This window comes from Hemicordylus capensis, chromosome 1 (assembly GCF_027244095.1).
Source record: "Hemicordylus capensis ecotype Gifberg chromosome 1, rHemCap1.1.pri, whole genome shotgun sequence".
Lineage (NCBI taxonomy): Eukaryota > Metazoa > Chordata > Lepidosauria > Squamata > Cordylidae > Hemicordylus > Hemicordylus capensis.
In genome coordinates, this window is record NC_069657.1 from 85,694,252 (window position 1) to 85,722,192 (window position 27,941).

Below are 27,941 nucleotides of genomic sequence, written 5' to 3' on the forward strand. Positions count from 1 at the left end.
AGAGGCAGTTTCTCCCATTTAAGCACTCTTCAAGAATTAAAAAGGGGCTAGCACTGCTTTGCAACCCTATCTGGAGCCTATACTCTTGCCTCTAAATGCCTACTGCCACCACTGCTAGTGTGGGCAAGCTCCCCATGCTCGCCTCCACACAAGGCCACTTGGCTCCTTCCCTTACACACAGCTCCTGCTGTGTGTCCTGCACACTCACCCCATAATCATTTCTTGTGCCTTCAGAGAAAGAAAAGAAAAAGGCAAGCCTTGAATGCGTGTGTGCACAGATGGAGGGAAGAAGGACAGAGACTTCCTCATTTACACATGTAGCCAGCAACATTACAGAATGCCACTCAAGATGGGAACAGTGTACACATTTAGAGTAGCAGTTTGAGGGACAAACAATTGTTTAGCAACCAGAACTGCTGGTTGTTCCTCAGAATATAACCAGGGAAATCACCCTGGAATCCAACCTGCCCACAGTGTTCCAAACTGTCAAGAGGTATATCTGGAAGCACCATAAGCAAGACAAAGACAAATAACAGCCACAGTTGGTGTTCGCATATTTGCATGTGAACTGGCACAAATACACAATGCAATGAATGTCAGCTGCCCACCCAGTGTCATCTTTGGGCAGAGTTATTTCTGGCTCTGGCACTGTAGTATCCTAGCAATACTCAAGTATCTAGCCGAACGTGGGAGCAACCACACTAAAAATAGGGAGATCTCTGCGATTGCACACAAGGAAAGGAAGTTAAAGCTATGGACGTGGTTCTCTAGTCCCTTCCAGCCCAGGAAGCACTGGCTGCTTCGCAGGCACTGACTGATTTGCACTCTATATAGAGAGCGGGGCAGGCACTGCAAGCCACTTACCACAACAGCCTTAACCAAAGAAGATTGAGAAAAACTTGGGTTCTGCTGGGCAAAGGCCAACAGGCTTAAGCAAAAGTGTTTGGTATAGATACCATAGTGTATCCAGGAAGATGGGGAACGATCCATGAGAGCGTGTTGAAAATAAGAAGTAGTAGTAGTATCAACTTTATTTATATAGCCACCCCATAGCAGTTGTTCTCTGGGAAGCTCACAAACATTAAAATAAAAGATCCAATTAAAACTAAACAAGAACTACAGTAAAAACACAAACACCTTTTTAGAAGTCTAGGTGAATGAAAAGGTCTTCATCTGGTGCGTAGAACAACAGTGATGGTGTCAGGCAAGCCTCACTTGGGAGGCTACTCCATAAACAGAGTGCCACTAGCAAAAAGGCCCTGCTTGGAGGTTTAAGAGTTTAAACCTGCCTTATCTTGGCAAACAAAAAACATCCTTAACATAAAAAAGAGACTCATAATTGAAGAATATATCCTTGCTCGCTTTATACAAAGAAATATTTTAACACAAAGAATGGTGGGCTTCTTTGTAGAAGCAGAGGTGTATTTCTAGGACACTATCCAAATGATCTGTATCTCTGAAAAAGAGATCTGCTAATATCACATCTGCTGCTGGCAGCAACATATTACAAAGAACTGGAGAAAGACTGATCTCAGTTTTATGGGACAACCTATGACAAGTCATTGCAAGTACAGAGCTAAAAGCCTTTTAAAGTAATCCAGTAAATTCTGCAGTGTCTTGTTACCATTTAGTACTCAAGGGGCGTGGGGGAGCAGAGCTTTTAAGAGGTTAGTCAAACATCCATGGAGTGTTATTTTATTTTTATGTTATTTATTTTTATACATATATCCCGCTCTTCTTCCAAGGAGCTCAGAGCAGTGTACATGGTTATTTTTATCCTCACAACAACCCTGTGAGGAAGGTTATGCTGAGAGATACATGACTGGCCCAGAGTCACCCAGTGAGTGTCATGGTTGAATGGGGATTCAAACTCAGGTCTTCCCGATCCTAGTCCAACACACTAACCACTACGCTATGCTTGCTTACATAAAATTACATTAACCCATTTTCACTGAATTTTGTTCATTCACTAATGTTTACATGTGTTAAAGGATTATTACTACAGTTTTAAATGTAAGCCACTTTGAGGGCTTTTCCCAAAACAGAATTTCATAAAAAATAATATTAAGAACGTGTAAGACACATAATAACAAGTAGCTCACAGATGGACTTCATACTCATGAACAGACACTCCATTTTTACACAAGCTTGATTACATGTATTCTTTTCAAAACAGTACAGTACATGAGTTTTTGGAGAATTTGGATTTGGGGGTGGGGAAAGGAGTAGTTCATTGACACAGTTAGAACAGTATGTGCAAGCAGTGGTGCACTAATCCCTGGATTAGGTGGTGCACTAATCCCTGGGACTCGGTCCAGTCCTCCAAGGTCTGGGGGGAGCCTCCAAATGGCCGGGGGGCCTTGGCAGCCACCCCACACCCGCCCCACCAAGCCTCCGTTCGTTTGTTTTTACTTTTTTTTCTTCCTTTCCGTGGCCGAGGGGTGCCTGCGGGGGGGGGGGGGGGGAGGTCCTTCTCCCTCTGGCAGCGGCGAGACTGGAGGAACACTGGCTGCGTCCATTCGGGCCAGTGTCTTTAACAAAGTTCATGGTAAGGAAGAAAAAGGTTTTTTAAAACCCCAGAGGTTTGGGGGGCCCTCGATGCTGGGGAGGGGGCCTCGCAGCTGGGGAATCTGGGTGGTCCGGGTGCCCAAATCATCTTGGTGCACCCCTGTGTGCAAGTTAAGGTCAACAGAAGCATCATTAGGTAAACATGACTACAAAACACAAGGGAAAGGAGGAACCACAAGAATCCAAATACTTTGCCTCTTCACACTACACGTTTTGCATTCACTACCTTCACATTTCCAGTTATATGCTCAAAACCATAAGGGCAAGAGGGAGAAGAGACAAGATTCTCAAATATCTCCTAGCTGCATATTCCATATGTATAGAATTATAATAATGGATTGTAATTCTGTGTGAATAACACACTCAAAGCCCAGAAAAAGCATGCCAGAAACTCTTTGATTTGCCTTTGCTTGTCCTTGAGCCAGAGGACAGCATCAAGAGCTCAGCACATGGTGCTGCACACTAAGTGCAGTCTCCACAGACACCTACAACTCTACAGGGGCATGTTGCTGTGCCAGAACAATAAATAATGACATATAGGGATAAGGGGTGTAGAAGTAACAACAGAGAGCAAAGGAACCCATTCATTTTACAGTCTGCTGAGCTGGTTTACACAGGACTGAGCTGCCTGATCCAGATGTTATGCTATGAAACAATCCAATTGTGAATTGGAGGGAATATCCCTTCCTTCCATGCCACTTGAAAAGGAAAACACTTGCTTTATAGCTACTTCCCTCATGCACATAAGGAAATCTTAAACAGATTTATCTAAGAGTTTATTCAGCAACAACCCAATTTTCTCCTTTGCCTCCCCCCCCTTTTCCTGTCCGACTCCTCTCCCACACTATCTATAGGATCCCCCCCCCCGGACATATGTCCAAACAAAAAACAAAACAGCAAAATATTACTGACTAGAATACAACAGCACTCTTTAAGGCTTTAAAAAGGAGAGTGTTCCAGTGCGTCCCCCCCCCCCCCGCCACAGGAACCAAAAACTCCAAAGCTTCTGTGGGCCTTATCAGGCCTGTTATATGCATAGGTTTCATATGATAAATTGGTGAAAGAATATCAATTTATACAAGATATCTATGAACGTTTCTAGACAAAGAGGAAATTGAAATTGTGGCCAGTAAAAAGGTAAGGAACTTGCCCTTATGTTATGACAATGATAAAAGATACAATTAAGAAGTCCAAGCAAATAAAGTTTACTGCTGAAGGTTTTTTGTTTTGCTATTGTGTTTTATTGGGTTAAAATTGTGTTTTGGAGGGTTTAGGTTTTATTGTTCTAAATGTTATATTGTTAGCTGCCCTGAATGTAAGATGGGCAATATAGAAATTGCTGAATAAATGCTGTTCTCTAAGACTTTCTCAATCTACTATTTTGTAGTTGTTCATTTGGGAACAGAGGGCTATGCACAATGTAGGGTGAGAAGTCAGCTTTTTTTTTTTTTTTTTACCATGTGCAGTTTGGCAAAAATGAGGAAGTGAGTTTTGTTTGGGGCCTGGATACATTTGCCTTAATCTCCAATACCATATTAAGAAGTGCTGAGTAGTCCACTAGACTAATTTTCTCCACATACATATGCACAGAATACTTAGTATTCATTAGTTCCATTCTGTCCTTTTCTTCCAAACTGCTGAGAAACTATTCTATCGCAATAACGGTAGAAAGTAGTTGTACATTCACAAATGTTGCTAGAGCCATGAATGTGTGTCCTGGATGATTAAATCAGTCTCTGTAACAGAACTGTCCATATTAGCTTCCCAGCATTTAGGCATCCAGATCCTTGGGAGGGGATAAATAGAGCTGGATCTTCCAAAACTAATTAAAATCCCTTTACTATTTGTTTTGAACTGGGTACTTGTACACTTTATTCTCTGAGACTGGGAGAATTTGCAGGTCTAAACAACTCCCTTTTAATTATCTCTTCCCTCCCAGCCACAAATGCAGAACACAAAGAACTTTGAGACGCAAGATGGAAGGAGGGGTTGAAGGAGAACAGGAGATGGATTTGGTCAGATACCACAGGAGTGAGGTCAGCATGCAGGTCACACACACCCTCCCTTTTCTAGAGTCCCCTGGCAAAGCAAAAGCAGAACCTATATATTGTTTTCTTGATAAGAAGAACTCTCTGCGTTACTGTTGCAAATCTGATGATGTTTCAGACCGGTTTGCTGCACAGAAGGGCCATTCATTGTTCAGTCCTTGAAGGAGAGAAAAATACCTTGCTGCTGACTATTTGTATTATTAAGGAATCAAAATTATGTGCCTGGTTGGTTAAACTCGCTGATAGGACAGGAGGGTTTTCTAGTGCAGGCAACAAGGGACACATCTACACCAGAACACATTCAAATGAAGTAGTAAAAATAGTGGCAATTTACAGCCCATTAGGGACCTTGTTTCTTTACTGGCAACAGGGAGGTGGCTTTGCATGACCAGCCCCAGCTAGGAATAAACTACAGTAGTCTGTACCTCAACAGAACCATTTTGAGTCTACAAGGTCAGAATCAGAGCATCACTCAGCAGTTTTCGGAGGCAGTGGTGTATTATAGAAAAGCCAGGCTAAAATTTCAAAAAGCCAACATCACAAATGGCAGAGCAGAACACCTGATTAGGAACAGAGAAGCTTCCTAAAAAACAGGATTTTGCCATCGATTTTAACTACTTCCTCCTCCCCTTCAGCTCCTTGAATAAAAGGGGGATCAGAATGTCTTTAATGTATCTCCCTCCCCCTCTCAATCCCACTCTCAAGACTCCTTTCTTCTTTCCATTCCCTTTGTTTCAAAGTTCAATAAGCAGGAAGAAAAGGGAAGGGGCCTTGACAAATCCCATCAAGGCTCAGGGAAATACCAGGCTACCTCCATCTGACATCCAGGCCCTACGCTAATAAGAGGTAAGGAGGCGCCTAAGGAAGGGAACGATTACTGCTGAATTAAAGAATCAGCAGAACTGCACAGACCAGGACTCCCACACCAGAAGGGAGAAATACCAAAACCTTCCCAGTCCTTATGTTTAACTAGGGCTCCCACATCCTGTATCCCAAGAGAAGCAGCCCAAAAGCCAGCAGCTGCATCCAGCTGAGATTGGAATTTGCAGCTGAAAGGCTTTTGTTCCATGGATGCCCCCATTACAATAGCCAGGCACACACAGGAGGGCTAGAGTTAACTCTTTGATCACTAGTGCCTCAGGGGGCAGAAAGGGATAAAAATGTCCTTCCTTATGGCACCTTCCTTATGACTATCAGTCATAGGCAATCTGGTGTTTTAGATCACCAGAATTACTTGTTCATCCAGAGATTAACAAGTAAACAAAGAGCTTTCTGAGCCAAGGTCCTTTCCTATCAGTCCCATGATCCTACTTATTCTCCACAGAATAAATCTATACAAACATGGAAACCAACTTTTAGAAGATACCAAGGTCACTAAGATGCAAAGAAGAAAAAAATGTGAATGAGCGGATTGTGAGGCACACAGCCGCAAGAGCCGTTGCCCAGCTACAGATGGCAGAAAGCAGACATGGCACTACAGTCACCAGAACTGTAGGCTCCAATAGATTTTGACTGTTCACCAGAATCTGAAACACACAAATTGTAGATCTACAGCAACAAGAACCTGCACAGAAGTCAAAGAACAAGTGACTTCTGTGCTTTGATGCACACTGATGTCCCCTACACCACCCCAGCCCTTAAGGAGCTTCCTAAATACAGTAATTATTCTAACTGAATTACCCATAGTCAAATCATTTGGTCCAGAGCGCTGCACTTCAGCTCTCCCCACGCCCCATTCAATTACTTAGTCACTATGGAAAGTTGACATCGGACAAATGCAGGATTAACCTTTTGACAAAGTGGCTGCAACTCAGGACTGATTCACATAGCCACTTTGACTCTGTGCACCTTTGGAATTGTATTCATTTCAGCATAGGAGAAGCCCAATTGTTTAGCAAGTGGAGTTTATTGAAAATGCAGCTCTTGATGACAGCAGATTTAACACAGCCTCACTACAGAAGTGGGTAGGAAAATTGCCAGCAGACTCCAGTTCTACCTATTTTCCAGCTAAGACAGAGAAACTAACCAAAGCACAGCACGTCAAATTGAGTAGGTGCCATGCCAGAGAACAAATACTGCTGTGCGTGTTTTCACTGGTTTTACTATTACAGCACTGCCAGAATGTCAAGACACTCCCATATTTCAGGGTTTTTCCCTCTGCAGAGTCAGATGCCAAGGGGGAAATTCCACACTAGCAGAATTAACCTTAGTGGAAGACTTGTCAGACTAAGGCTGCAAACCTATACACACTTACCTGAGAGTATGTCTCATTGAACACAGTAGGACTTCTAAGTGAATATGCACAGGATTGCTCTGCAAGTCCAGCATCCTCCAGAGATACTAGAGCTTGAGCATCAAGTCTGAGATCTTGGCTCATTACAGATAAATGCATGGGGGAAATGCATCATCTTTGATTTTAAAGTGGGAAGCAGTTTTCAAAGTAATCTGAAATCTTGAGATTTGCCTTGCAAAAATATTAAGACCAACAAGGTCAGCAAAGCCACAGAGTTGTCCTTTGGCCCCATCAGCTTACACATCTTAGATAATGTGTGTTTTCACACAATGCCATATAGAAAGAGTTGCCACTTTGGGGTGGGGGGAGGAGGAGGAGAGCTGGTTTTGTGGTAGGAAGCATGAATTGTCCTCTTTGCTAATCAGGGCCCACAGCTGATTTGTATATGAATAGGAGACTACATGTGTGAATACTGTAAGATATTCCCCTTAGGGGAGGGGGTTGATCTGGGAAGAGCACTTGCAGGTTCCGAGTTCTCTCCCTCTGCTCCCTGGCGTCTCCAAGAAAGGACTCAGAGAGATTCCTGACTGCAACCTTGGAGAAGCCGCTGCCAGTCTGTGTAGACAATACTGAGCTAGATAGACCAGTAGTCTGACTTGGTATAAGACAAGACAACTTCCTATGTAGGTAGATGAGTAGGTTACATACCCAAGAACTTGAGACCTAAACTTCAGTTGGTAACCACCTGTAAGTTCTATATCCAGGCTTTGTTAGTAGAAAGTCATTACCCCATTAAAGCAGTATTTTATTTCCTGCAAAATTTCTTCAAGTTTCTAGATAGACATCATAATGAATTATTTTCCTTTGCAAGCTTGTAATCTGAGCTGGCAGGCTAGTGCACTGAAGCTTAAATTTACCTTAAGCAGGTGCCCCAGCCTGCCATTTGAAGTGGCAGGCAGGGATGCCCACCTGTCAATAAGCTTACTCATTACTTCTGTGATTAACATTGTGAATAATGTTTTCTGTAAAATGTGGCAAGGGAAGGATAGAAACAAAAAAGGTACTGTGGCAACAAGTGGCGGGTGGTGGTGGGGGTGGAGTGAAAATAAATGGAAAGTGTAGGGCTGGTGCAAATACATCTTGAGGCTGCCAGAAGCAGTTTGAATAGTATTAAAGTGTTTCTTTCTAGCCCCATTGAGAAGTATGTACACAATAGAACCAGGTGTCACTGTAAAAATATGTTAGTCTAAAATGTTCAGGATTTTGTTAAGGCATGGAAGATTCTTCAACTTGCACAGAAAGAGTGAACATAAGATATGTAAGAGATACTACTACCTCTTCCTCCCTTCACCAGCTTCCTCATACACACTAATAAAGTTTGTTCAGTGCCACATATTTGTCTTCAAGGTGGAATCTCTGCCTAGCTGAAACTTAATTCTGGCTCTCAAAACACATTTACCAAATCTTGTCACCTGCAGAAGTTATTCAGTGTCTATTCAAGCAGATTCAAGAAGTATAACATTCTAAAAAGCCTACTAATATGCAAAGTAAGTAAGATTAACTAGCTAGGCAACACAATTAATCCAAAAGGCATAGACATTTGTGAGGAAAATCTTGTTTACTCATTAACACCATGACAATTATGCAAAAACACAATAATGTTCTGGCTAAAGTGTGGGAGCATATACAATGATTTGGAAACCCGTGGGATTTTTGTGATGAAAGCAAGCCACTTATGTAATTATCTTCAGAATACCTCGAAAAACAAGAAAAAACACATTGGCAGTCTGAGAATCTGCTCTGCTAATAATAATAATTATTATTATTATTTCTTGTTTACACAGTCAGACAGGTGTTGACTGGTTTGTTTTATCCAGACATCGAGTCCTTCCCAAGGACCTAGGATGGCTGAATTTTATTGTCAATGTTGCTGTTGTTATAGATATTGTCGCAGAATATAGGCTGTTCCCAGTAAAGCTGCCTTTTGTAATTGGCTGATGGTGATTTCTGTGGCCCCTATGGTGTTGAGGTGCTCTTCAAGGTCTTTTGGAACTGCACCCAGGGTGCCAATTACCACTGGGATTATTTTGGTCTTTTTCTGCCACAGCCTTTCAATTTCAATTTGTAGATCTTTGTATTTGGTGATTTTTTCTATTTCTTTTTCTTCTATTCTGCTATCCCCTGGTATTGCTATGTCAATTATTTTAGCTTGTTTTTCTTTCTTCTCGACTACAGTTATATCTGGTGTATTGTGTAGCAGATGTTTGTCTGTTTGTAGTCGGAAGTCCCATAATATTTTTACATCTTCATTTTCTTCAACTTTTTCAATTTTATGGTCCCACCAATTTTTGGCTACAGGTAGCTTGTATTTGTTGCAGATGTTCCAGTGTATCACTATCATCATTATTACTATCATTATTATTATCATTTTGTATGTTTTGATTTCCATACCGCCCTTCCAAAAATGGCTCAGGATGGTTTACACAGAGAAATAATAATTAAATAAAATGGATCCGTGTCCCCAATTGGCTCACAATCTAAAAATCCCTCATTAAAGTAGAAAGGTGTTTGTTTGGTTTTGGTATTTTATAATGTAAAAGCAATATTCATGTCTGTTAAACCAACATGGTATTTAACCACAGCTAGGCAGTGATTTAACTCCCTTTATAATATAAAAATGTAATTTTACATTATCAGAGGTTGTGGGGGGGTGGGAGTTGCATGTTGTGGAAACCAGCTGAACCCCAGCCGATTATGACATTTCCCTTGGTAAGGGTTTGAGGTTGTTCTTGATGTGTACAAGTTTGTTTTAGTATAGTTTTCAATTTGTGTTTTTGTGTGTGTTTCAGATCCTTAGAGCCATTTAAATATTGTTGAGACTGTTCATTTATTAACAATGGAAGGCGTTTCCCACCCTGAAGTTAGCAGAGCTAATGTAGCAAGATATGACAATAACTACTCACTTTGTCTCATCTGTCAGAGAGAGATAAATGAGGCACTGGTGGAGAAGCCTGTTGCTATATACTACAAAAAATTACTGAGCTTTATCAGGGAGCATGCTCAGTATGGAGACAAAAGTTTTTCTGAGAGTAGTAGTAGCCTTGGTGATGTCACATGGCAAGAGCTTCAAGCAAAAGGCTGTTTGTGGCACAGAAAATGTTATCAAGAGACTGTTCATACCAAAATGCTCAAACGTGCCAAAGAGCAATATGAAAAAAAGATAAACTCCCGAGCAAGTGGAAAATGGACTGTGTTACAAGAACCCTTTGCATTTAGTTGCTACAGAAAATGCTGATCAGTCATTTAATGATGCAGTTGAAAGAAGTGGGAATGAGAAACTTCTTGTCAAGCTTTGTACATCCATTGATCCTCAACATGAACATGCTATTGACATTAAAAGTCACAAACAGTGCTGGGCAACATATGTAACACATGTCAATCGCTCAGCACTCAACCCACAAAAACCAAGCAAGTTGAATGAGGTGGCAGCCGAAACTGAATTCCTTAGTCTGCTTGAGAATACATTGTTGGATGAAAATATAGTCACCATGGCTCATCTTCATGAGGCATACACAGGAATCCTTAAGGCAAATAATGTGGACAGCCATCCAAGCCACAAAAAAATAAAGCAGCTTATACAGCGTGACATACCAAACATAGAATTCCATAAACCAAAAAGAGTGAATGAATCAGAATGTGTTTCTATCAAAATTTTAAGCGATGCTACAATTCAGTTAGCAGAAGAGAGCAACACTGACGGAAATGACCACATGAAAATACACTATGATGCTGCTAAGATTCAGTGAAAACTTATTACCAAAGCAGAGAGATGGGTATTTTCTGGTTCACTTACAGAAGTTACAGATTGGAATGTTCCAAGTGAATTGTATAGTTTCTTCCGTTGGATTCTCAAGGAACCAAACACAAGCCTATCCACAGAAAAAAAAAGACTGAAGTCAATCAGCATGCCATGAGTTTAGCTCAGACTACAGTGCCTTTATTTCTGTCCCAGGACCAACCATTCAATCAAAGTAGTAGGTGGAATGATAGGTATAACACTCAATCCTCAAGCTAGAACAAAGTTTTTCCTCATCTCACCAGAATTAGCAAGGCTTGCTGGAGAAGTGCAGCAGATGGCTGGTATATTACCTGCTATACAAAGCAACCATCATGCATTATCGAGGTCACTCAACTTCAAGCAAAATCAAAACATCAAAGCACTAACTGCCACTCTTCACAGCTTTACAAACCCATTTACTGAGGACAGCGATGATCTCTTCAAACTGACCACAAGTTTATTTATTTATTTTATTTAACATATTTTATACCACCCAAAACTCACGTCTCTGGGCGATTCACAACAAAGCAAACAGAAAAAGTTAAAACATTAGTTAAAATAAATGAAAACAAAAATAAATAAAAAATTAAAAAATAATAGCAGGTTGGGTAGATCAAAATCGAGTTTGTAAGGTTTAAGATATATGTTTTGAATTACTATTATAGCAAGGATTAATTCTATAGTTGGTGATTCACGAGGAGGTGTGAACGGGAAGTCAATATTTGTTTAATGTGATGTGAATGTTAAGATATTGTTAAAATCAATAAAAATTTAAACATGAAAAAATGAAAACAAAAATTAAAACAGTTAAAACAAAGTAAATGATACAGCAAAAGTTAAAGCACTACAACAATTCAAACCTTAAAACATTTTAAACAATGTTAAAACTATTAAAACAATATTTAGTTAAAAGCCTGGGTGAATAGGTGCATCTTTAAAGACTTTAAAGTTGTCAGAGATGAAGAGGCTCTTGTTTCAGCAAAGAGTGTATTCCAAAGCTTTGGGGCAGCAGCGGAGCAGGCTCGAGTAGCCACCAAATGAGCAGGTGGCAACCGCAAATGCACCTCTCCTGATTATCTCAATGGGTGACAGGGGTTCACAACAAAGAAGACATTCTCTTAAATACCCAGGGCCCACGCCATTTAGGGCTTTATAGGTTATAACCAGCACCTTGTATTTTGCCCAGAAACTTATTAGCAGCCAGTGTAGATCTTTCAAAACAGGAGTAATATGGACTCTCCGGGATGACCCAGAGACCAACCTGACTGCTGCCTTCTGGACCAATTGTAGTTTCCAGACTACACACAAGGGCAGCCCCACATAGAGCCACTGCAGTAATCCAGTCTGGAGGTTACCAGCATATGCACCACTGTTCTGAGGTTGTTTATCTCAAGAAACAGACACAGCTGGCGTATCAGCCAAAGCTGATAGAAGGCACTTCTGGCCACTGCCTCAACCTGGGACACCAGGGAGAGGCTCGGATCCAGAAGCACCCCCAGACTGTGTACTTGTTCCTTCTGGGGAAGTGTGACCCCATCCAGAACAGGCTGATCAAAGTCATCTCCAGAGTTTCAACCCCACACAATAAGTACCTCCATCTTATCTGGATTCAGTCTCAGTTTGTTATCCCTCATCCAGCCCATTACCGCCTCCATGCAGGCATTTAGGGAGGTTATGCCCTCTCCCCGACGAGTTTGACATGGAGAAATAGATTTGGGTGTCATCAGCATACTGATAGCACACTGCACCAAATCTCCTGATGATCCCTCCCAGTGGTTTCATGTACATGTTAAACATCAGAGACAACATGGAACCCTGAAGGACACCATACAAAGGTTCAGATTTTGAAGAATAACATTCTCCAAGGGACACCATCTGGAACTTGCCCGAGAAGTAGGAGGGGAACCACCACAAAGCAGTGCCTCCCACTTCCAACCCCCTCAGACATTCCAGAAGGATACTATCATCCATAGTATCGAAAGCCACCGAGAGGTCAAAAGGACCAACAAAGTCACACTTCCTCTGTCAATTCCCAATTTGAGATCATCCATCAGGCCGACCAAGACAGTCTCCACCCCATAGCCCACCTGAAAACCAGTTTGAAATGGGTCTTGATAATCAGTTTCCTCCAAGACTGTCTGGAGCTGGGAAGCCACCACCCTCTCAATTACCTTGCCCAGCCACGGAAGGTTGGATACAGGCCTGTAGCTGCTCAACTCTGAGGGATCCAATGTAGGCTTCTTCAGAAGTGGTCTAATAATTGCCTCCAGAAAAAGAGGCATCCTGCCTTCCCTCAGAGAAGCATTTATAATCTCTACCAGGCCTTCTACAACAACCCCCCTGCCAGATAGTATAGGTCAAGAGAAGAGGAGGTAGACTGCACCGTTCCAATCAGCTTGTCCACATCCAGTCACATCCTGGAACTGATCCAACTTAACCACACAAGCACCTCCACATCAGACACTGAAGTAATTGTGAAGGCGGAGTTTAAGTCAGCCGAATACAAGAGATTTCCCCCAAAAAGAATTCATTAAACACGTCACAGTGGGTAATCGATGGTTCTAGATTCTGATTCAAGGGAGGAGGGGCACATACTAGCCCCCTCACAACCCTGAACAACTCCACCAGACGTGAACGTGCAGATGCAATACTGGCAGAAAGGAATAGCTTCTTTGCCGCACGTATCGCCTGAGCATAGATCTTCAAATGTGCTCTGTGTTGCAACCTGTCAGATTCAAGTCGAGTCTTCTCCACTTGCGCTCCAACCTACCTCGCTGCTTCAGCCCCCGTAGCTCTTCTGTATACCAAGGGGCCAGTTTTGAAGCGGGTTGGAGAGGACGCTTAGGAGCGATCATGTATACTACCCTGGTGAGTTTGCTGTTCCAATTCTCCACCAGGGCATCAACAGAATCGCCGGCAGAGCCAACCATCCAAGGCTTCCTGAAATCCTTTTGGATCCAATAACCTTCTCAGGCTGACCATCCTAATAGGCCCTTCAGCCCTGCAAAGGTGGGAAGTGATTGAGAGTCCAACCTTAATCAGATGGTGGTCCGTCCATGACAATGTGGAAATCTCAGGAGTCCCCACCCACGGAAAACCACCCTGATCGGAGTGAAAGATCAAATCAAGCATGTAACCAGCATTGTGCGTTGGTCCCGAGACCACTTGGGATAGGCCCATAGTTGCCATGGCCGCTATGAACTCCTGAGCTAACCCAGACAAAATGGTCCCAAAATGAACATTGAAGTTCCCCAGCACCACAAGACTGGGGGACTCCAACATCAAGTCCAAGACCAAGTCCATCAGCTCAGTTAGGGACTGTGTTGAGCAGCGGGGCGATCAGTACACCAACAGAAGTCCCAGTCTATCCCTGGTCCCCAAACCTAAGAACACACATTCGATATGGTCTGGCACTTCAACAGGGATCCTAGTGAGGGAGATGTTATTCTTATGGACCACAGCCACTCCACCTCCCCGCTCATGGTCCCTCACCCACTCCTCAACAGAGTACCCTGGAGGGAGAAGCTGGGTCCAGACTGGGCCGCCAGCCTCTCCCAACCAGGTCTCCGTAATACATACCAGGTCAGCACCTTCATCCAGAATCAGATCATGGATGGCTTCTGATTTGTTCTGGACCGACCTGGCATTACAGAGGAGCAAGGTGAGGTTCCAAGGATGGCTGGCACTGCTCCCCAAGGTCAAAGAGCTGGCAGGACAGCCGAAAGGGGAAACAGCTATTCGATATCCAATTCCCCTTCCCACGTAATGGCCCACTGGCCTGTCAACGTTACTTCTTCTGTTCCCCACTACCACAGGAATTGCCGCCCCATAATTAGGGGACATGCCCCGGCTCCCCATCTCCAGGTAAGCCCAGACACATTATAAAACAATCTCACTCAGGACTAATTAAGACAGAAGCCACACCACTAAATATCCACCCACACGCAAATTCTTGGGCCAGGAAACCTGGCCCTTGCTGTCCCTTTCAGTGGCGACTTCTCCAGTGGGGGGCCCACCACTGGTAGCACCCTAAATAGCCCTGAGCAGCAAGCTCTAGGCAGATGCGATCCAGGAAACTGCCAAGTCACCCCCTGGGCCCCAGTCCTGCAAAGCCTCACCACAGTATAGCAGCCAGTCTTGGGGGGCAGAAGGAGAAGCAGACAGGCAGGCACCCAGTCCCTCACCCTGGGGTCCGCCTGGGAGCAGATGATGTTCCTCCTCTTCTCTCTCCTGCAGGCTTCTCATGCCTGAGAAATTCAATGAAGATACCTGTAAGCAAAGTGAAATTGGTAAGAAGCTACTTGAAAGTTTGTATCTGAGCATATAAACCAGGGAAACATCAACCTGTGGGCTCCAGTGAGAAAATATAAGCTGCAGACTTTTTAAGAACACAGAAAAAACAACAAGTGATTGCTGGAGATAGTACAACTGAGCTGAAAGACGACCAAAACTTTTTTTCTCAAATGTTATTGGTGACAACATCCAGATCAGAAATAAATCTTGAAGACTCTATAGGGAAACACGAACTCTCGGTTGTACCAAAGCCTATGTTTGCTGCTGATGGTACAGTGCTGAAATGCCAAAACAAAAGCAGTCTGATGGCTATTCTGGAAAAATTACCCACTGGGGAAGACACGTTGCCTGATGATGAGGATACAGAGCCACTAGCTATGAACAAGTTAAAAACAGAAGCCATTCATAGTGAGCCTAATCAGTCAGCTGGATTTGAGATGGGACTTGTAGATGGGATGGCAGAACTCCAGTCACTTCATAAGCCAGACAGCATAAAAGACTGTGGCCAGCTTGCTGAACATTGTACAGATTATTTTATATCAAAATACAGAAACTATGATGAACTTCATGTGGTATTTGATCGCTCAGACATTGATATTGCACTCAGGACAGCAACACATGAAAGAAGACAAGGGCAACAACCGGAGATAGCTTACCACATCACAGATACAACAAACATAGCAAAACTAACAAGCGGCTTCTTTCACATGTGAAAACAAAGATGGAACTAACACATTACTTGTCAAATAAGATACTTGAAAAAGCACATACAAATGGTAAAAAGGTGGTAGTGGCATGGGAATGTGAATGCAGAGCTACACACAGAGATATGAGCCATCTCCAAAGTAATCAGGAAGAAGCAGATACAAAGCTTTTGCTTCATGCTGCTGATGCAACAAACAAGGGGGCTTCCAGAATCAACATTCACTCACCAGACACTGATGTTTTTGTGCTAGGTTTTCGAAGGTACCCAGAATTATGAGCCAACATGAATTTTGTTATTGGAAAAGGAGATTTGTACCGCACTATTTCTCTGCTGCCCATACATGAAGCTCTTGGACCCAATAAGGTTTCTGCTTTGCCTGACTTGCATGCTATACAGGTGAAACTCGAAAAATTAGAATATCGTGCAAAAGTTCATTAATTTCAGTAATGCAAATTAAAAGGTGAAACTGATATATGAGATAGACGCATTACATGCAAAGCGAGATAAGTCAAGCCTTAATTTGTTATAATTGTGATGATCAAGGCGTACAGCTCATGAGAACCCCAAATCCACAATCCCAGAAAATTAGAATATTACAGGAAACCAATAAAACAAGGATTGTAAATAGAACAATATCGGACCTCTGAAAAGTATAAGCATGCATATGTATTCAGTATTTGGTTTGGGCCCCTTTTGCAGCAATTACTGCCTCAATGCGGCGTGGCATGGATGCTATCAGCCTGTGGCACTGCTGAGGTGTTATGGAAGACCAGGATGCTTCAATAGCAGCCTTCAGCTCTTCTGCATTGTTTGGTCTCATGTCTCTCATCCTTCTCTTGGCAATGCCCCATAGATTCTCTATGGGGTTCAGGTCAGGCGAGTTTGCTGGCCAATCAAGCACAGTAATCCTATGGTCATTGAACCAGGTTTTGGTACTTTTGGCAGTGTGGGCAGGTGCCAAGTCCTGCTGGAAAATGAAGTCAGCATCCCCATACAGCTTGTCTGCGGAAGGAAGCATGAAGTGCTCCAAAATCTCCTGATAGACGGCTGCGTTGACCCTGGACTTAATGAAGCACAGTGGACCAACACCAGCAGATGACATTTGTTGTTCAGGAGCGGCTTGACAAGAGGAATACGACATTTGAAGCCCATGTCCAGGATCCGTCTGTGTGTGGTGGCTCTTGATGCACTAACTCCAGCCTCAGTCCACTCCTTGTGGAAGTCCCCAACACTTTTGAATGGCCTTTTCCTGACAATCCTCTCCAGGCTGCGGTCATCCCTGCTGCTTGTGCACCTTTTTCTTCCACACTTTCCCCTTCCACATAACTTTCTATTAATGTGCTTTGATACAGCACTTTGGGAACATCCAACTTCTTTTGCAATTACCTTTTGAGGCTTTCCCTCCTTATGGAGGGTGTCAATGATGGTTTTCTGCACAACTGTCAAGTCAGCAGTCTTTCCCATGATTGTGATTCCTAATGAACCAGACTGAGAGACCATTTAAAGGCTCAGGAACCCTTTGCAGGTGTTATGGATTGATTAGCTGACTGGAGTGGGACACCTGGAGCCTAGACTGTTGAACCTTTTCACAATATTCTAATTTTCTGGGATTGTGGATTTGGGGTTCTCATGAGCTGTACGCCATGATCATCACAATTATAACAAATTAAGGCTTGACTTATCTCGCTTTGCATGTAATGCGTCTATCTCATATATCAGTTTCACCTTTTAATTTGCATTACTGAAATTAATGAACTTTTGCACGATATTCTAATTTTTTGAGTTTCACCTGTAAGTGGAGCAGACAATACTGGAGGTTTTGCACGGAAAGGCAAACTAACTTTCTGAAAAGCTTTCAAGAATGTCAATGATCATATTATAAGTGGACTTGCAAGCCTGGGGAAGGATTTACTCCCCAGTGATGATGCATTTGCTGCCCTTGAAGAATGTATGTGTCAGGTTTACTTGCCTCGTACACAGATCTCACAGGATGATAGATTAAAGGGGTGGCTGTTCACCAAGAAACAAGTCCAATCTGAGAGCCTTCCACCTACAAGAGTTGTGTTACACTCTGCAATACTATGAGCACACCATCGAGCAATCATTTGAATAATGATACAGTCGTGAAGCATGTAATCCCATCACCTGAAAAATATGGTTGGAAAATGGAAGGGGATGTCTGGATACCAATAATGAATTATCAGCTCCCAGCTCCAAAGGCTGTACTTCAGTCAGTGAGGTGTGGATGCGCTACCTCCAGATGCCAGGGAGGAAGATGCAGCTGTCGTAAAGCAGGGTTGATCTGCTGCAATATGTGTTCCTGTGCATCTTAAAATACACAAAACCAAGAGGAAGCTTGTGACAACATGGAGAATGAAGATCCAGAGGACGAGGAGCTAGAGGAAGAAAACAACGAGGATCTCTAGGAAGAAGCAATTTAATACACATACAATGTGATGTACCAAAGTGAAAAAAACCCCATTTTAAATTATGAACATTTTCCATATGCTGTAATATTAGTTAGGTGTAAGGCAGTTCATTTTTGTCAAAAAAAACTAATGCAAAATGTTTATTATCTATTGCTTAATTATTCATTAACAGCTTTCACAGATCAGCATGACAGTCAGAGCAGATTCTCAGACTGCCAACATGTTTTTTTCTTTTCTTATTCTTTGAGGTATCTTGAAGAGAACTGTGTAAGTGGTTTGCTTTCATCACAAAAATCCCATGGCATTGTGCATGGTCCCATACTTCTAGACAGGATTACCCATACAGATGCTTAATACCATCCCAGTTTCCAGAAACATTTAGCACCCATATTCAATTATTAGATTTTAATGGTGGAATTCTTTATATCAGCTTGTTGAATCCCCTGAACAGTTTGCATTGCATTATGGTTGATATAGAAACAAAACCTCCCAACCCAACTAAAATGGCTACAATGACAGTTCTCCATTTGGATCCTGTACAAGAGAAAATGATACAACTAGCTGGAGCTTGAACAACTAAGTGCAGGCTTTGGAAATCTAAACAATTGCACCATTCACCTGGAAACTGCAGGAAAAGCAAAACCTTATTTTAACTCGCATACGTTTTCAAGTTTATGAAGCATTTCATATGTAGAAAAGGCACAAAAAAGGCATTGCTAATTGTTCAGGCCAAGAATGCAAGTTCAGCAGGACAGGCAGCCACCTGGGAACTACTTCAAAATACAGGCACTACACAGTAAAAGTGTTTCATGAGTCAGTGGAAAACTAATTCTGTACAGGCATATCATACAGTATTGAAATAGACTGATACCATCCTCAGTTGGAGCCAACAGAATAATAAAGGGCACTTCAGGTCCTTGTAGCACCAGCCCAGTTGTTGGTTTTCTGCTTGCAGTCATACACAGAATTGCTACGTTCCTTTCCACAGCAGTAGATGCAGAGTGGTTTTGGTACACAGCAGACCAACTCTCCTCCTTTTACTCCTCCTGAAGCGCAATGGAGAATCAGGTATTGCAAAGCAGATCCCAGGGAAGCAACTTGGCAATGCACACTCCCCATATAAAGAGGGTTCTCTCTTGGAAACAGCCGAACAGACAGCATCACAGTCATTTGAGACAGAACTGCACATTAGGAAGCAAATGCAGGATTTCCAGCCCCATGTTTGCCTCAGACTGCCAAGGCATGGGGGTGGGGGAGACAACTGCAGGGGGAAATTGTGGGTGGGTAGAAAAGGAGTACCTGTCCCCTAGCCCCAGCCTAGGGAAGAGATTTGCAGGGGAGAACTAGTGGGTATGGGAGGGGTCAACCCCCTTCCTTCCCACCAGTTAATTCTCTGCTATAAATGCCCATTCCCACATTCATGTTGTTATCTCAGCAAACATGGGGTTAGGAACACACATTTGCCACAGTAACACACAATTCCACCCTTAAAGTAAATCCTTATCTTAAGAGCTCACAAAATTCCTTCATAACATCAACTTTAATAGAGGTTTTAACCTTTGGGAAATGAAGAGAATCAGATGTGCAATTTAAGCTGCTCTGCCAAGTTGGACTAGACAGTCAGAAGGAAACGTAACTTTCAGGCCCAGTTCTCTAATAAGTTCTCTATAGCAATCTTATCCAGAAGGAAAAACCAGGTTGCTGGCAATGAAGCAAGCTATGCTAAGAGTAGAACATTCATAAGACCTGCAGAGTCCTCTTGTCCTCAAGGGTTTTGCCTATGCTGCAAAGGTTAAAACAGAACCTTCACCCCTTTTCATTACTACCAGTAATCCATTGATACTTTGTTAGCAAAAAGATTTCCAGGAACCATTAGCTTTTGTTACTAGGCTGGGCATTAATAATAAGCTGGGCAATAATGATAATAATAACGTTTAGATGGGTGGCTTAGAGAGATCTGGATTACATCTCCTCAGAACACAAGCCGAAGAACAAGACCACCAAAAGGTACACAGTCTTCCTCAGCCTCAACAATCCCAAGACCTTTCACTGAAAGCATATCAAGACTAGTAAAGAGGCTACTTCTCAATTTCCCTTTTACAGTTCTTGGGACCCGCTGGAATATTTTCCAGCCTCAGGCTTAGCTAGCTGCAAACCAAAGGACATTCTAAGACGCCAAGTCCTACCCTTTTAATCTTTTGCCAAGTTCAGATAGCTTTTTAAGGTCATGCTGGCTTAACGTCATGTTGCCATCAAACAGACACAGAGAAACATTAATGAGAGAAGTGCTTGTAACTGCATAAGAGAGGGGAAACATTTGATCTGGGAAAAATGGAAGTACACCTTTCCCTCCCCTGTATGCTTTTGTTTCTACTCACTAATGGATCAGCAGTACTGACTTCTGCAAGCTCCAGAAGTGTTCTTGTGGAGACTAGTGAAAGCAGAGGGCAGGGCACATGTAGCTTATACGGATCAGGAGTACTGAATGAGTTCCCATAAGTGCTGAACAAGTTCCCTTTTAAAGGGGTGGTGCATGTATATTTGAATGAGGGGGACAGCAACTGCCTATTCAATCCAGCATAGCAGCTCTCTAGTGACTGATGTTGGTGTCTGTCTTCTGTTTCTTTTTATACTGTGAGCCCTTTTGGGACAGGGAACCATCTTCTCGTTCTTTTTCACATGTTTTCATCCCTTCTGCTGTATAAGCCAATTTGTGAACTTTTGTTGAAAAGCAATATATAAGTACTTCAAATAATAAATCCAAAGGCTTTAAAATATATATAATCTGACAAGGAACCTAATATAGTACAAGGTGTGGTATGCCTATAGAATTTGGATGTGCAGAAATGGGGTATTTTAAACCCACACACTCTGGGGCATACATAGATCACTTTTAAAGTCTGAATGGATCTTATCCCTTTGATTCTAAAAAGTCCAGATAATGTGATACAAAAGCATAACCGATACATAGGCTTCCATATTTTAATAAACTGGAAGAAAGTTAACTTTTTTAAAAAAAGTTTATTTAGAAGGGTGATACATATGCATAGCAGAGGACTGCAAATAGAATTCAGGGGCATAAGCTCTTTATTTTCTCCTCTAGAACAAAGCAACAAAATTCAAAGTATTCTATTGTAAACACCTCTGGAAACCTCAGCTTCTGTGCAGTATGCAGGCCCTTTCCTTCCTTCTCTGGGCATTTGCTAATCCACAGCACAAGGCAAATAACCAAGTTCCCTATAGACTTTTGCCATTTCATTTTTATGCATTTACAGATTCTTTACTTACATTTTGAGCCCCCCCCCAGGGCCCCATCACTACCTTTGTTTTACCCACAATCAAAGGGCAGAGACATGTTCATCCAATTCATGTTTTTCAATTCAAGATACTTAATCTTTCTTACACAATTTGCTTGCACTACTGGAGTCTACTTAGCATTTCCACTACCACAGCACATAGAATCCAGGACATTTCCTACACGTCCCTCCCAAACTTTCCATGCATCCCCAGTATGTTCAGCATTGAACTTTGTACTGGAGCACAAAGCTCTAAACTGTTTTCATAATACAAAAGGCAAAATTGATAGATGGTTGGGCAGATGTGTGCACCATTTCGCTAACCCCATTATAATCAAAAGACTTTGGTCAGGGTTTGGATCCAGTAACATCTGGGAAGTGTCAACATAAGCAGTCATACCGCATCCTGCTCCTGCACAATGAATGTCGCTAATCAAGCAAATAAGCAACCAAGCTTTCTCTCTGCTCTGTGAAAGTACCCCCTGAACAAATGGGTTGGTGAAAAGGGAGTTAAAACTCTGCATGATAAATTTACTGTCTAGGCTGTCTGCTGTGGTTGACAAAGGGATAAAATCAAATCACCACGACAATAAGATGTATGTGGATACATTCCCACTAGACAATGCCACACACCAACTCATCTTCCCCAGGCTGTTCAACTACAGCAGATGGGAGTGATTCACACCAAGACTGCCTATATTGTAAGCATCAACTAAAACAATGTAGAGTAGCAAATGTAACACCGATTTTCAAAAAGGGATCCAGGGGCAATCCGGGAAATTATAGGCTGGTAAGCTTAACTTCCGTTCCAGGCAAATTGATGGAAAGCATCCTCAAGGATAAAATTGTAAAGCACTTAGAAGAACAGGCCCTGCTGGGAGTGAGCCAGCATGGCTTCCGCAAAGGTAAATCTTGCCTCACCAACCTTTTGGACTTCTTTGAGAGTGTCAACAAGTATGTGGATAAAGGTGATCCACTTGACATAGTATACCTGGACTTCCAAAAAGCTTTTGACAAAGTTCCTCATCAAAGACTCCTGAGGAAACTTAGCGGTCATGGGATAAGGGGACAAGTACATGTGTGGATTGCTAACTGGTTGAAAGACAGGAAACAGAGGGTAGGTATAAATGGAGAGTTTTCACAATGGAGGGAAGTAAGAAGTGGGGTCCCCCAGGGATCTGTACTGGGACCGGTGCTTTTTAATTTATTCATGAATGATCTAGAAGTAGGGGTAAGCAGTGAGGTGGCCAAATTTGCAGATGATACCGAACTCTTTTGGGTAGTGAAATCCAAAATGGATTTTGAGGAGCTCCAAAAGGATCTCTCCAAACTGGGTGAATGGGTGACAAAGTGGCAAATGTGGTTCAATGTTAGCAAGTGTAAAGTGATGCACATTGGGGCGAAGAACCCAACTGCAAGTATATGCTGATGGAATCTGAGCTGTCAGTGACTGACCAGGAGAGGGATCTTGGGGTTGTGGTGGACAGCTCATTGAAAGTGTCGACTCAATGTGCGGCAGCTGTGAAAAAGGCCAATTCCATGGTAGGGATCATTAGGAAGGAGGTTGAAAATATAACTGCTAATATTATAATGCCCTTATACAAAACTATGGTGCAGACACACCTGGAGTACTGCGTACAATTCTGGTCACATCTAAAAAATGACATTGTAGAACTGGAAAAGGTGCAGAAGAGGACAACCAAGATGATCAGGGGCCTAGAGCACCTTTCTTATGAGGCAAGGCTACAACACCTGGGGCTTTTTAGTTTAGACAAAAGACGACTGTGGGGAGACATGATAGAGGTCTATAAAATCATGCATGGTGTAGAGAAAGTGGATTGAGAGAAGTTCTTCTCCCTCTCCCATAACACTAGAACCAGGGGTCATCCCATGAAGATGCCAGGAAATCTAGGACCAACAAACAGAAGTACTTTTTCACACAACACATAATCAGTTTGTGGAATTCTCTGCCACAAGATGTGGTGACAGCCAACAACCTGGATAGCTTTAAGAGGGATTTGGGTAACTTCATGGAGGAGAGGTCTATCATCGGCTACTAGTCGGAGGGCTATAGGCCACCTCCAGCCTCAAAGGCAGGATGCCTCTGATTACCAGTTGCAGGGGAGTAACAGCAGGAGAGAGGGCATGTCCTCAACTCCTGCCTGTGGCTTCCAGCAGCATCTGGTGGGCCACTGTGCGAAACAGGATGCTGGACTAGATGGGCCTTGGGCCTGATCCAGCAGGGCTGTTCTTAATGTTATCATAATTATCAGTTTATGTATCTGATACACATACAAATATTTTTTCACCCAAGCTTTTTAACAGGACTGTGGTTTTTAATTATCTTAAGGTTTTCATTTTTAATCTGTTTTATGTTGTAAATCACCCAGAGACAGACGTTTGGGGTAGTCTACAAATTTGAATAAATAAATAAATTTAGAAAGAGTGCAAGAAACTGTTTTTCTCATGTACACACTCACTGGAATGCTTTGGACAAGCTATCTCAGCTCTCCATGTGTAAAAATGGGACTAATTGTCTAGCTCAAAGGGTTGTCCAATCCTAATAGCACAAAGAAGCAGCTACTTACATAATCACTATGGCAAAATTCTGCCAAAAAATATTCCAACAGCAACGTAATAAAATATGAGGATGATCAATAAAGGCATTAGTTCTTTTTTAATGGTTACAACCTATATATTGGGACTAGGCACTTTAACTATAGACTTGATTGAGATGATAAACGTTCTGGGGTTCTTTAAGCATTAAAGGCACAATCTCATGCACACTTAACTGGGATTAAGATTAAGTGGGGCTTTCTTCTGGTTGAACATGTATAGGATCAGGATGCATGAGTGCTTATGTCAGACACCCTTCAGATATGAAAAAAACAGGTGTCTGAGCTTTTAGCAGCACATAAACAAAACAAAACAAAAATACAAAGACTGACTTGCCACAAGAGATACCCACTCATTATTGTACTACCAGCTGTCAAAGCCAGCCAGGAACCTATTTGCTGGCTAAACAATTTAAGTTCCACCGTGTGTCTATGGGTAGTTCCATTTTAAAGCGGCTGTGTTATTACTTTTATTTTAATGTTTTAGATTGCACAGACATTCAAAAATACATTACTTAATCAGTTCATGAAGAATGTTTTTGCCCAGAAAATTCATGCTACAATATAATACACAGCTCAGCTAAATCCTATCCATGATCACTCAGAAGGAAGTACAAGTATGATGTAGCAATAGCCTATTTATCCGATCCAAGACTAGGTTTCTCCCAAGTTCTTTGATGTTAGAAAATGGGGGGGGGGGGGTTTCATCCTTAATTCAGAGTTCACTACTCTTCAGTTAAATACAGGTATAAACTGTATTTTTAAGGGGGTCGTCTTAAATTCAGAGTCATCTTCTATTCAGGTAAATATAATATACACTGCACTAAGACTGGGGAAATCCAAATCCAAATCCCTACTTCAGCCATGAAACACCATTTAGGCAGAGGCGTATCTAGGGAAAATAGCGCCTAGGGCAAGCACTGAAATTGCACCCCCTGTCCAAACATCTGACACCCATCTTTCAGATAACTTTACCATAGTATTAGCTGAAAAATACAAGTCAAGCTTGTTAATCCTTTAATATTTCAAAAACTATTTAGCAGTGGACGTAGCCAGACCAAAAAATGCTGGAAAACTACAAGTTTCAGTATGCTGGGGCTCATGAAATACCCAAATACTATGTGGAGGTGTACTTGGATAACTAAACAGAAGTGCCTGTCTAATTCTCTACTATGCATTGTAGCATCACTATTACATAAGTTTTTAAAATAAATGGAGGATTTCACTTTCCCCAGATACTCTGAAAATAATTAAAGGATACGCAGAGTAAACTGTGTCACTGCTTGGAATATATTCTAGTATTTCAGAAAAACGGTTAAAATGAGAGAACAAGAGCAAGAAACTCGCAGTGGGCCTTAATACTAAGGATTTCACACTGATTCACATTAATAGCCATATTATTAAGATATCACATTTGACTCACTTATCACAAGAAGCAAAGGAAGAGCAAATGAATACAATCCTATCTCATAAGCTTCAGCTCAGTATTCACAAGCCCTGATTCTCTGTACATAGTGCCAAACTAAACGTGTGTACAGTGACTTATATTAAATTGTTTTTAAAAATTTTTTACCTGTCGCCCCTTCAGGGGGCTTCTTAAAGGCCATGTGGAGGGGTCTGCAAAGGTCCCCCCTCCCCCCCCGCTGGTCTCTAGGGCCTCGCAGGGACCATTTGAGCATGTGCAGTGGCCATTAAAAAAAATTTTTTAGTGGCCACTGAAAACAAAATGGCCACCGTGCATGCTCAAATGGCTTCTGCAAGGCCTGGCATGGCATAGGGCCTCACAGAGGCCATTTGAGCATGCATGGTGGCCATTTTGTTTTTGGCAGCCATTTTTAAATTTTAAAAGATGGCGCCCCCCTTCAAGTAGCACCCAGGGCAAGTGCCCTGCCTGCCTTACCATAGAGACGCCCCTGCTTTTAGGTGTGTCAGTCACCATCTCTCAGCCGAACCTGCTTCACAGGGCTGTTACAAGGAAAACTATATATGTTGCCGTGGGCTTCTTAGAAGGGTGAGATACAAGTGTAGATATGTTTAGGATTACAACCCAATCCTACTCAGTTAAGTGTGAAATCATCAATGGGATTAACAGCACTTGATTCTTTTCAGGATCAGTTTTAAGTTTCTATAAACTTTAGATTTATTGTAATGGGTCAGTCTTGCAAGCCGCATGCACCTTTATTAAGCCCACTTCTGCAAATTACTTTCAAATGGAATACTTCAGAGAAGGCCAATAGACCCTGCACCCTCATTTGTAGAGGAAAGGTCTATCAACGGCTACTAGTCGGAGGGCTATAGGCCACCTCCAGCCTCAAAGGCAGGATGCCTCTGAGTACCAGTTGCAGGGGAGTAACAGCAGGAGAGGGCATGCCCTCAACTCCTGCCTGTGGCTTCCAGCGGCATCTGGTGGGCCACTGTGTGAAACAGGATGCTGGACTAGATGGGCCTTGGGCCTGATCCAGCAGGGCTGTTCTTATGTGTTGACCTGGGAACACCACAACCCACATCCTGCTGTGACTGGGGAGCAGGAAATGAAAGGATTTTTCTTTTTTTAAGAGACACAGAAGATTTAAAGGGGATGAATTATGCTCCTTCTACCAAAAGCACCTGGGTAGATATTCTACTGGAGTATGCTGAGGGTGTCTGCTCTCACTTTGCACAGGTTCGACTCTCCGATGATCCAGGAAGTTGCCTCAACAAGCGTCGCTCTCAGGCACGAGCCTCTGAATCTGCGGTCTGACCAGGTTCTCTGTGCAATCCATTTCCCCTCCTCACCACTGACACACCACAACCCTCACTTCATGGCAAATCTTAGGGATTAGGAGGAACAGAGCTTCTAAACACGCTGGAGGCCAGACATATCTCTGTTTAGAAATTAACCACTGGCGGAGACAGTGAGAATAGAGTGCGATATTATGACCTGCAGCCCGATCCTTCCTAACCGCGTTTACTCGGACGTAAGACTCACTGTTTCCAATGGGATTTACTTCCAAGTACTGTATGTTCAGGATTGCAGCTCTAGCTATCGAAAATAAAGCGGTACGATCAAGAGGAGGGAGACGAGCGATCTCCCAGCGATCGCAGACATAGTACTTACTTGGAAGGAGGACCACAGACGAGGGAACGATTACTAGCAATAACACTCTCTTGCTCCTGCTAGAGCTATTATTAGCACTACTAATTTAACACATGGCGCCACCAAACGGCGCGCTAGGCACTATACAGAATTAGAAACCCGGCCAGGGAAGGGGTCTTCCTTTCTCTGCGGACGAGGTCTCTCAGGGACAGGAGACTGCCACCTGGCTATGCAGAGAGCAGAGAAAGGGAGATGGTACTCTATCTTCCCTCCCCCCCGGGTGCGTCTCGCTTTTACAGCTCCCTGTTCAAACACACACACCCCAATTACGAAGTCGAGCACTGAGCCACCTGCTGCGGAAGCCGTCAAGCGGCATATAGCAGACCAAGGGGGCGGCACCGCCAACCCCTCTGTGCTACCACCCTGCCAGGCGAATCCCCACCGCACCTCCCCAACCCACAGTCCAAAGGCTGAGCCTACCAGCCGACCGGCACTGCCGTGGTTTTGACCTCTCCGGCGCCGACGCTGCACCTACCACCGGCAGCCACACGCCTCACACGGAGCAGCAACAAGCGCAGTCCGGTCCGCCGGGGCTCAGTTATGAAAGCGGAGCCCCTTTGAGCTCCCTCGGCATCCCTGGAAGACAATAAGAGGCCGTGGCAGTGCCCCACTGAGCGAGCGCACCCGCTTCTCCATCCTAGACTCACTTCGCCAGGGTGCTAGAGCCAGCCTCGCGCCCTCCTCTCTCCGCCCTTTAAAATCGCCACCGCCTCCTTCTCCTTCCCGGCTACTCTGTGCTCGTCTCAATTCCCTGCTTGCTCGGCGCTCGATTGGTTTGG

At 43.0% G+C, this 27,941-nt stretch overlaps 1 protein-coding gene across 8 annotated transcripts in view; it reads right to left on the minus strand.

Annotated features, from left to right (window-relative positions):
• LARGE2 (LARGE xylosyl- and glucuronyltransferase 2) overlaps positions 1-27,937 on the minus strand; it is a 96,044-nt gene extending 68,107 nt beyond the window's left edge. The window contains exons 1-2 of one of the 8 annotated variants that reach the window (XM_053285514.1): positions 27,638-27,937; positions 14,806-14,956 (exon numbers count right to left, since the gene is read on the minus strand). The gene's annotated coding sequence lies outside the window, so the exon portion shown is untranslated. Of the gene's footprint in view, positions 1-14,266; positions 14,289-14,805; positions 14,957-27,582 lie in introns of those variants that run through there. The other 7 variants (XM_053285513.1, XM_053285518.1, XM_053285517.1 and 4 more) reach the window with 7 other exon arrangements.
• Between the last annotated feature and the right edge of the window lie 4 nt (positions 27,938-27,941).